The 8,765-nt window shown below is 63.0% G+C and overlaps 1 pseudogene; it reads right to left on the bottom strand.

Moving 5' to 3' along the window:
* Positions 1–275: 275 nt before the first annotated feature.
* LOC141725779 (class II histocompatibility antigen, B-L beta chain-like) lies at positions 276–3,477 on the bottom strand (annotated as a pseudogene).
* Positions 3,478–8,765: the final 5,288 nt, after the last annotated feature.

Genomic DNA, 8,765 nt, shown 5'->3' with positions numbered 1-8,765 from the left:
CCCGCACAGCCCCGGGCACGGGGCAGCCCCCTCTGTCCCAGCCACAGCAACCGGGCCGAGCCAGCGCTGCTCCGGCAGCGGCTCCTGCCGAGGCAGCGGCCGCAAGGAGACCGCGGGCAGCCGCTCCCGCAGCGCCCTCACGCCAGCGGCAACACGGGCCGGACACGGCACAACGAACCCGCCCGAGCCCCCTGCGGCCCCCGAGGCCCGCAGCCAGCCACGAGCCCCAGCACAACCCAGCGCGGCTCCCACCTGCTCCCACCGCGCTCCGGCCGCTACCGCCGCTCCCGGGCCCCGCAAACACGACAATGGCGCCGCAGCCCAGCAAAGGCCGCCCTCAGCCCACTCCCACCAATCAGCGCGCCACAACCACGACTGACGGCACCATCGCCCAATCGCAGCCAGGGGCGGGCTCTGCACACGGCACAGCCCCGCCTCGCGCTCTCAGGGCCCCCCGGGCTGCGTGAGGGCACAGCCGGATAGCGGGAGGAGGAATGGAGCAGGAGGAGCACGTGTTGCTGCCCGCGGATCCCGCAGTGCCCCGGGTCGGGACGAGCTCCGTGCCCCGCTCTAGCTCCACGTCCCGTTGGAGGATCTGCGGTGGATAATCCCGGGTGACCCTCAGGGTCAGACCCCCCGTGTTGGGAACACTCCTGGCTGGGGGTTCCACATCTTCCTGGCCCCCCGTGGACACCTTGATGAAGGTCGGGGGGTCCCCGCTCCTTTTCTTGTTTCTGCTCCTCTCATCATCTCCCCCTCCTCTTCCTCCCGCCTCTCCTCTCCCGGTTCAATCGCTCCTCCCGGTCCTCCTCCCGCCTTCTTCCCCTCATCTCTCTCTCACGTCCCCCCCTCCTTCCTCCTTCCTCCTTCTCCTTCGTCCTCTTCCTCCTCCCGCTCCCCCGGGCCCAGCCCCCACCCTTTGTCCCCCTCCCTTTGCCCAAATCCGTCCCATCGCCCCCCCCAAACCCCTCCCCATCGCCCCCAATAAATGGCCCCGGGCCCAACTGGGAAGCTTTACTGGGAGCACTGGGAGCAGGCACTGGGCGGGGGCAGAGCGCCAGCGGGGCTGGGGGGACACGGGACCCCCCCAAAATCAGCGGAGCGGGGACGGAGCGGGGGGTCCCGGCCGGGCCTGAGCCCCTGGGGAGGGGCTGCGGCCGCCGCCGGCTCAGGAGCTCTGTGGGCACAGAAAAGGGGGTGACACCGGGCTGGGGGCCCCGGCGGGAGCGCACACGCTCCGCCATGGGAGGGACGCCGCCCCCGGCACCCGCCCTGACCTTCTTGAGCAGGGAGAAGCCGAGCCCCAGCGCCAGGAAGACGAAGCCCCCAATCCCCATCAATATCTTGCTGCGGGCGGCGTCCGGCGGCATCTCTGGGGGGTCCGCAGGGCTCAGCACCCCCAAAACCTCTCACCGACACCGCGAGCCTCTCCCAGCGCCCCCTCCAGGCTCATTCCAGCCCCTCCCACTCGCATCCAGCATCCTCCAAACCCCCTGCCTTTGCACCCAGCACCCCCAAACTTCCTCCCAGTCACACCCAGCACCCCCAAACTCCCTCACAGTGCCCACTAGCACTCCCCCAACCCCAACCCACCCTCCCCAGCATCCCCCAAACCCCTGCCCAGCCCTTGTCCAGCCCCCAGCCCCTCTCCCAGTCCCAGCCCGGCTCTCTCCAGCTCCCTCCCAGTGGCTCCCAGCACAGCCCAGTGGCTCTGCCAGCGCCCCCAGGGGCTCCCCCGTACCCCAGCGCCGCCTCAGGGGCTGCTCCAGGCTGACGTGCTCCACCTGGCAGCTGTAGCTGAGCCCGCGCCGGGGGGGAGTTTCCAGCAGCACTAGCAGCTGGTAGGTCCAGTCCCCGTTGGGGACCATGTCGGTGGCCACCACGTACTCCGAGAGCTACTGCTGGCCCTGGAACCACCTCACCTGGATGGCAGCAGGGTAGAAATCCATCACGGAGCAGAGCAGGCGGCCGGGGCCGGGCTGGAAGCTCGAGGGGGGCACCAGCGAGATGGACACGCTGGGGGGCACTGGGGGGGAGAGAGAGAGAGAGCGGGGACACACTGGGATCAGCTGGGGGGCACTGGGAGAGAGGGGAAGGCTGGGGTGGGCTGGAGAACGACTGGGCATGGACTGGGAGGGACTGGGAGGGAGTTGAGTGGCACTGAGAGTGGCGGGAGGGGATGGGGGGCACTGGGAAAGAGGGTGGACGCCTGGGAGTAAACTGGGAATGAACTGGGAAGAGACGGGGAATGGACAGGGAAAGACTGGGGAGGTACTGGGCATGGTCTTGGAGGGACTGGGATGGCAGTGGGTGTGATTTTGGTGGCACTGGGATGAACTGGGAATGAAGTGCGCGGCACTGCGAGGCCGAGTCCCGCGCGGGGCAATCGGCGCTGCGGATCTGCCTAGCAACTGATGAGTCATCAAAAAGACGGGATCTCATTGGTGGAGCATCCTAGGCTCTAAGCGTCTCTGCAACGGACCCGCGAGGGGCACTGGGAGGAACTGGGATGGACTGGGAGGAACTGTGAGGATCTGGAGACCCCGGGGGTGGGTCCAAGGTGGGCTGACGGCCCTGAGTGATTTCCGGGGATGTTTTGAGGTGCTCCAGGGTCATTGGCAGGGCAGGGCCCGAGGGGACACACTCTGCCCTGCGCTCACCTCGGCGCTCCCTGATGAACGGATTGGGCGCCTCGTAAGTGTGCCGGCAGAACCTGTCCATCTCAGCCCGTGCCATCTCCAGTTTAGCCGAGTCGCTGTTCATGAGCTTGGCAACCTTCTCCCCATATGGGGGGTCACCCACAAAGTGCCCCACGTCGCTCTCGAACTTCATGAAATGCTGCCGGTTTTAGAGGAACCTTCCCAGAACCCTCACCTCTCCGTGCCGTTAATGTAGTGACACTCCTCCTTAAATATCTCCTGGAACACCGCTGTGAGTGCAGAACATAGATCAGGGGGTGCCCCCTCAACATCCTACCCCAGCACCCCCAGAGCTCCGGGTCCACCCCGGATCCCCACTCAACACCCCCTGTGCCCCACGGCCGCCACGGGACCCTCCTGCCTGCGCTGCCGCTTCCTCTTTGCCGCCCTTCCCCCATTTCCCTTTCCACATCCTCTCCCCTCCCACATCCAGCCACTCCCAAATCACTTTTATGGCCCCATTTTCCCCACAAATCCCCCAGTCTCCGGCCCCCTAGGGCTCAGTTTTGGGGTCATCCTCTCCGCTTTTCCCCCCTTCTTCGCCCTCTCCCACCCCTCGCTCCCCTCCCCTCAGCCCCTCCCGCTCTCCCTTTGGGGGGTCCCCTCCTCCTCCCCCTCCATTCCGAGCTCCCCCCTTCGCCCCCTTTTCCCCCTTCTCCCCCCCTGTCCCAGCGCCTCCCGCCCCCCGCTCACCCGAGAGCTCCACGCCCGCAGCCGGGGGGGCTCCCAGCACCACCAGTGCCACCAGCAGGGCCCCAGCTGCCGCCCCTCGCCCCATGGCCGGGGCCGGGCAGGGAGCAGCAGCCCCAAAGCAGCCGCGCTGCGCTGGGAGCGCCAGTCCGGAGCAGGGCGGGCTCGGCAGCGCCGCGCGCGCTCATTGGCTGCCGCCGCTTCTGGGGAGAGACGGGCCACGGGCTCTGCCCGGCAACCGAGGAGGCAATCCAACGCTCCGAGCTCTCATTGGCTAAACTGCCGCCTGCCTGAGCTGCCACTGGCTGAGGCCTTTCCGGAACGCTGCAGCCCCGGGCTGGGGTTTTTTTGGGAAGGGGGAACCTTGAGGCGCTGGGCAGGTGGGGCAGGGGATAGAGAAGAGCGGGCTGTGCTGGACCAGCCAATCAGATCCGCTCATTTCACATTTAACCCCAGTTTTTGGGTTTCTGAACTCGTTCAGGATTTTCTGTTCGGATCCCTTGGTCCTGCTGCCCTGGTTTGAAAAGGAAGTGAGATTTTTGGGATGCTGTGGTCCAACCAATCAGGGTTCAGGTTTGAATAATGGCACCTTGTGTGGCCCCTGAGGACAAGGATTCACCTCTGAGCACACAGGGGGTTAAAAGCAGAGAACTCCCAGGGGAAGCTCTCTTGGTTCCGGCGGCTGAAAGGTTCAGAGCTGCCCTGCCCGGCTGCAGTGCGGGAGGGGAGGCCATGCGGCCGGGTGAGGGGAGCCGGGCCTTGGACAGAGAAGGGAGGTGAAGGCCCCTGCAGGATGGAAGGGTGGAGGAGCTCTGAGAGGCATCGGGCAGCGGCCACAGAGAGAGAGGGAGAGCCGGTGTCTGTGCCTGTGCCACCTTGAAATTTGCCATCTTGTGCTGGCAGCACAGCCGAGAAGGAGAAGGGGTGCAGAGAGAAGGTGCCTGGCAGGGCCAGCGTGGGAGTTCTGGGCAGGCAGGGCCCGAGATTTTAACCCTTTCCTTGGATGATGGGAATCTTACAAATGCTGATCCTCCTGGAGCTGAATGAGAAGATAGGGATGAAATAGGAGAAAATGGGCAAGTGTGATGAAAGTCCGTGCAAGAGAAAGATGTCAGAAGAGTTGAGAAGAATCCTAGGCGGGAGGAAATGATGGAGTGGCCTTTGGCTGGACTTTTCTTGCATACGCATGGACAGAACCATTTTCCTGTGACACAGAGACTGCATTCAGGGAAAGGCAATGGCTTGGAGCCAAGAGAGTGCAGTGATGTGATGTGAAGGAGTGGCATGAACAGAGATGGATGAGGAGGGTGGTGGTGCCCTCTGCCTTCAGTGAGGAAGAAGATCTTTGTTCTTGAGACCCCTCGGCCCCAGGGGGTGAATTTGGGAGGGACAGGTGTCCCAAAAGTGAGAGACTGTGTTCATTTTTGGAACTGGTCAAAGCATCCTTAAAAGGGGAACCCCAGAGGCAGCTCTGGTCCATGTATAGTGGTGAGAGCACTGGGCATGGAAGGAAGATGTCACCATGGGAAATGATCTCCGGGCAGTGCCACGTGTGACAGGGAAACACAAGAGGTTTCAACTGTGTTTCCTGGGGAAGCCTGTGGCACAAGAGGGACTCCTCTCTCCTTGATGAACTGAGAGTTGATTATCTGAGGAGTGGTGATGGACTGACAGTTGGTGACCTGAGGGGTGGCAACTGAATTGTGAGTCCAAGGTTTTGCCTTACTGGGTTGTATTGGGAATTTGGCTGGGGGGGAGAGGAATGTTTGGAAGGTTTTCATTATGTCTGTGTGTTTCTTTTATATAGTGTAAGTTAATAAAGATGTTTTTCTTTGTATTCCGAAGCTGGAGCCTGCTTCGCTCTATTCCTGGTCACATCTCACAGCAGACACCAGGGAGAATGTAATCTCATGGGGGGCATTGGCATTGTGCCAGCATCAAACCGTGACACCAGGGAAAATGACTGCTCGTGTCAGTCCATCCCCTTGCCGAGAAGGCACCCGCTTGTGTTTGGGCACGAGCTGCTGGCCACAGCAAGACGGGCAGCACCCGCAGCATTGGCCATCAGACGCTGGGCTGATGTTTTCATCCAGAGAACAAGAAAAACAGCCAGAAGCACACAAGGCAACTTGACAGTATCTCTGTAAGAATGTCATTGTTCTGTGAATGTCAATAATGGATGGTGGTTTTGTGCTGCAGATAATCACTTTTAAGCAAAAATCATTCCAGGAAGGGACAACAGCCTCTGCCTTCTGACAGATACCAAGTGTGGCCACCAATTGCTCCAGGTGCTCCTGCCAACAGCCACCTGCAGAAAAGATCACATAGACACCAAGGCACGCTGGCTTTGGCTGTCCTCTGGCAGAGATGTCCCCCGGGGCCACAGGTCTCTGTGGCAGGAGAGAGGCACCAGCATTGGCAGGCCTTGGGCATGGCAAATCTCCTTTGGCAGGGACTCTTCCACAGCTGCTGCTGCCAGCGCTGCCCAGGGGACAGAGCAGCATTGGAGCTCTGGGCCACACGTTCCGTGTCTGTGTCACGGCCCTGCGAGTGTGCCAGCCACCCAGCACCGGGACTGGTCCCAGAGAGGCCGTGGCAGGGCCTGTGGAAGGCCCCGGTGCCCTTCCTGCTCTGCTCTGCTGGCAGCCGTGGGGGCTCATTCTGCTGCCCTGAGCAGGCAGAGCAGAGGAGCAGCTGCTTCTTGTTTGGGCCCTTGCTAAAGTTCCTGCTGGGCTGTGTCTTCAACACTTGGGGCAAGGTCTTGCCTGCAAGCTGGGGCAGTTTGGGTGGGGTGGGGGTGTCCCCAGGGCACGTGGAGGTGTGTCCTGGGGCTCTCTGTCACACAGTGCACCGTGGTCACCGTGGGATGGAAAGGGACAGAGTGTGCAAGGCTGACCCTTTGTGACACGCTGTGACGTAGGTGCTGGCGGCGCCACGGCCACGCCACAGTGCTGGGTGCACGCGACGGGACAAGACGGGACAGAGCAGGGCTGTGAGGAGCCCCCGCACAGCCAGCTCGTTCCTTGCTGACCCGGAGCCTTTCCGAGGCATTCCCTGTGCAGGTGACCTCGAGGCCAGGCTGCGGGACTCGGGGACGTGGAATATTTCCCAAGCGTCTGCCATCCCTGCAGCCGGTGCCCTCGAGGACAGACTGCAGACTTGCAGTCCTATTTCCTTCTTGAGACTTCTCTCTTGCTGCTACCCTTGAGGACAGACTGCGGGACTTCCTGTCCTGTAGCCTTCCCGAGGCTCCTCTGGTGCAGGTGCCTTCAGGGCACGACTGCAGCACTTGCTCATCTTCAGCCCTTCCGAGGCCTCTCTGCTTCAGCAAGCACTCCTACCTGCAAAGAGTGACATGGAGCAGAGACCCCCCAGCGTGCCCAAGCTGGCCTGGCTGGAGGAGGAAGAGGCTGGAGCTACCTCAGCACAGCAGCCTGAAGAACTGGAGCAGTTCCAGCTGCTGCAGGAGCGTGAGTGTCAGAGCTGGGCCACAGGGCTGGTGCCTGTAGCCAGCTTGGCCCCATCCCATCCCATCCCATCCCATCCCATCCCATCCCATCCCATCCCATCCCATCCCATCCCATCCCATCCCATCCCCTCCCCTCCCCTCCCCTCCCCTCCCCTCCCATCCCATCCCATCCCATCCCATCCCATCCCATCCCATCCCTGTGGACATATCCATGGATAGGACAGAAGCTGGGCTGGAGCACCTGGCAGCCGCGCTCCATCCCCCGGGGCATCCCGAGGCTCTCCCTGCCTGCGGAGCTCAGGGCTGGGCTGTGTTCTCTGGCCTCTCCCACAGCCCCTCAGCTCTGGCTGCACTCGCTCTTTGCCAGATGCAGCCAAGGACGGGACACAAGAACAGGAAGCCGCCCGTGGCCGCTTGGGCAGAACGGCGCAGGTACCTGTGGCCATCCCCACCTGGGCTGGGCCTGCCGGCACTGCTCAGCCAAGTACCAGGCTTGGAGCGCTCCGTGGATTCTCCCTCCCTTGCTGCCCTTCTCCCCCAGACCCTCTGTGAATTCATCACGTGCCCTTGGCAGGAAGAGACCGACGGTGTGGGCACGGGCGTCTTGGCCAACCTTCCGTTCCTCGATGCCGAAACCGGTGCTGCCATGCTGGATTTGCTTGTGGAGAAGGGTGTCTCCAATCCAACACAAGTAAGCAGCCTGGAGCAAGGGCTCGATGGCCCCAGCAGTGGTGTGGCGCCTCCAGCCAGGTCTGCTGGGCTCCCTCGGCCTGAGGCCCGGCCCAATGCGGTTGGAAGGGAAGCACTTCTCAGGGGAAGGTGCTGCTCTGGCAGCTCTGCGAGTCTCCCCGTGCCCTCTGCAGGTGCCCGCCATGGTGAGGTACATCCACCAGTGGCTCACGGCCAATGAGTCTGCTGGGCACAGGCTGGACAAGGCCCTTCTGGAGCTGACCCAGGAACACCCCTGTGACGTGCTGATCACCCTCTTGCGCTGGGCCCCATCGTGTGACAGGTAGGGCAGCCCCACGTGCCTTGAGGGCTTAGGCTTCACCAGCCCGTCACCCTGTAGAGCCTGTCCCTGCTGGCTGCCAGACAGGCGGGCAGTTCCAGGATCCTCTGGCTCCTCTGTTTTCCAGTGCTGCCATGTCAGCTCCTGAGCCTGGTGCCACGCTCCCTCCCTGCCCCTCGGGGCCTGTACCCACGTGGGCTGGCTGGCCGCTGCCGGCCAGGGGCAGTGGGCAGAGGCAGGGCTGAGGGCCAGCGCAGGGCCCTGCAGCTGCCCAGGCCACGGCGCTGTGGCCGAGCCCGCCCTGACACAGAGCTCTGACCCCACAGAGCTGCTGCCACCATGTGGGGAACCATCATGTCCTCGAGCAGGACTGCGGAGCCGGCTGCTCCTCCATGTGCTGAGCGCCTGGCCAGTGCACAGCGTGTACACCTCTGATGGGGACGACGCAGGAGTCTTTGCCCTGGCTGTGAGTTTCTGGTGCCGGCCTTTGCCAGCCCCCAGGCTGCCTCTGGAGCAGCCAGCTCTCTTTGCTCCCCCCAGCTGCATCTCCCTGCCTCAGGCACTGGGCTGAATCCTGCCTTAGGAGCAGGGCTCAGGGGCACCAGGCCGGCTGCTCCCCCCGTGTCTCTCTTGACCTCTCCCTCGCACGCTCAGGCCCTGCCACGTGGATGTCTTGGCCACTGAGCGTTGTCTCTGGCTGTTTTATTTCTTGCAGGCAACCGTGGCACTGTGGAAAATCTTCAATCTGGCCTGGCGCTCGCCTGTCGTGCTGGAGTATTTCCCCAGTCTCTTTCTGCATCTGCTCTTCCAAGCTTACATCAGCACGCAGGAGATGCCAGAAGAGGTTGAGACCTTCTGGCAGGGATGCCAGGAGCAACACGGCCTCTCCGCCAACCCC

Source organism: Zonotrichia albicollis, chromosome 31 (assembly GCF_047830755.1).
Source record: "Zonotrichia albicollis isolate bZonAlb1 chromosome 31, bZonAlb1.hap1, whole genome shotgun sequence".
NCBI lineage: Eukaryota > Metazoa > Chordata > Aves > Passeriformes > Passerellidae > Zonotrichia > Zonotrichia albicollis.
The sequence above is the reverse complement of the archived record's forward strand: the minus strand, read 5'-3'. Positions and strand labels throughout refer to the sequence as shown.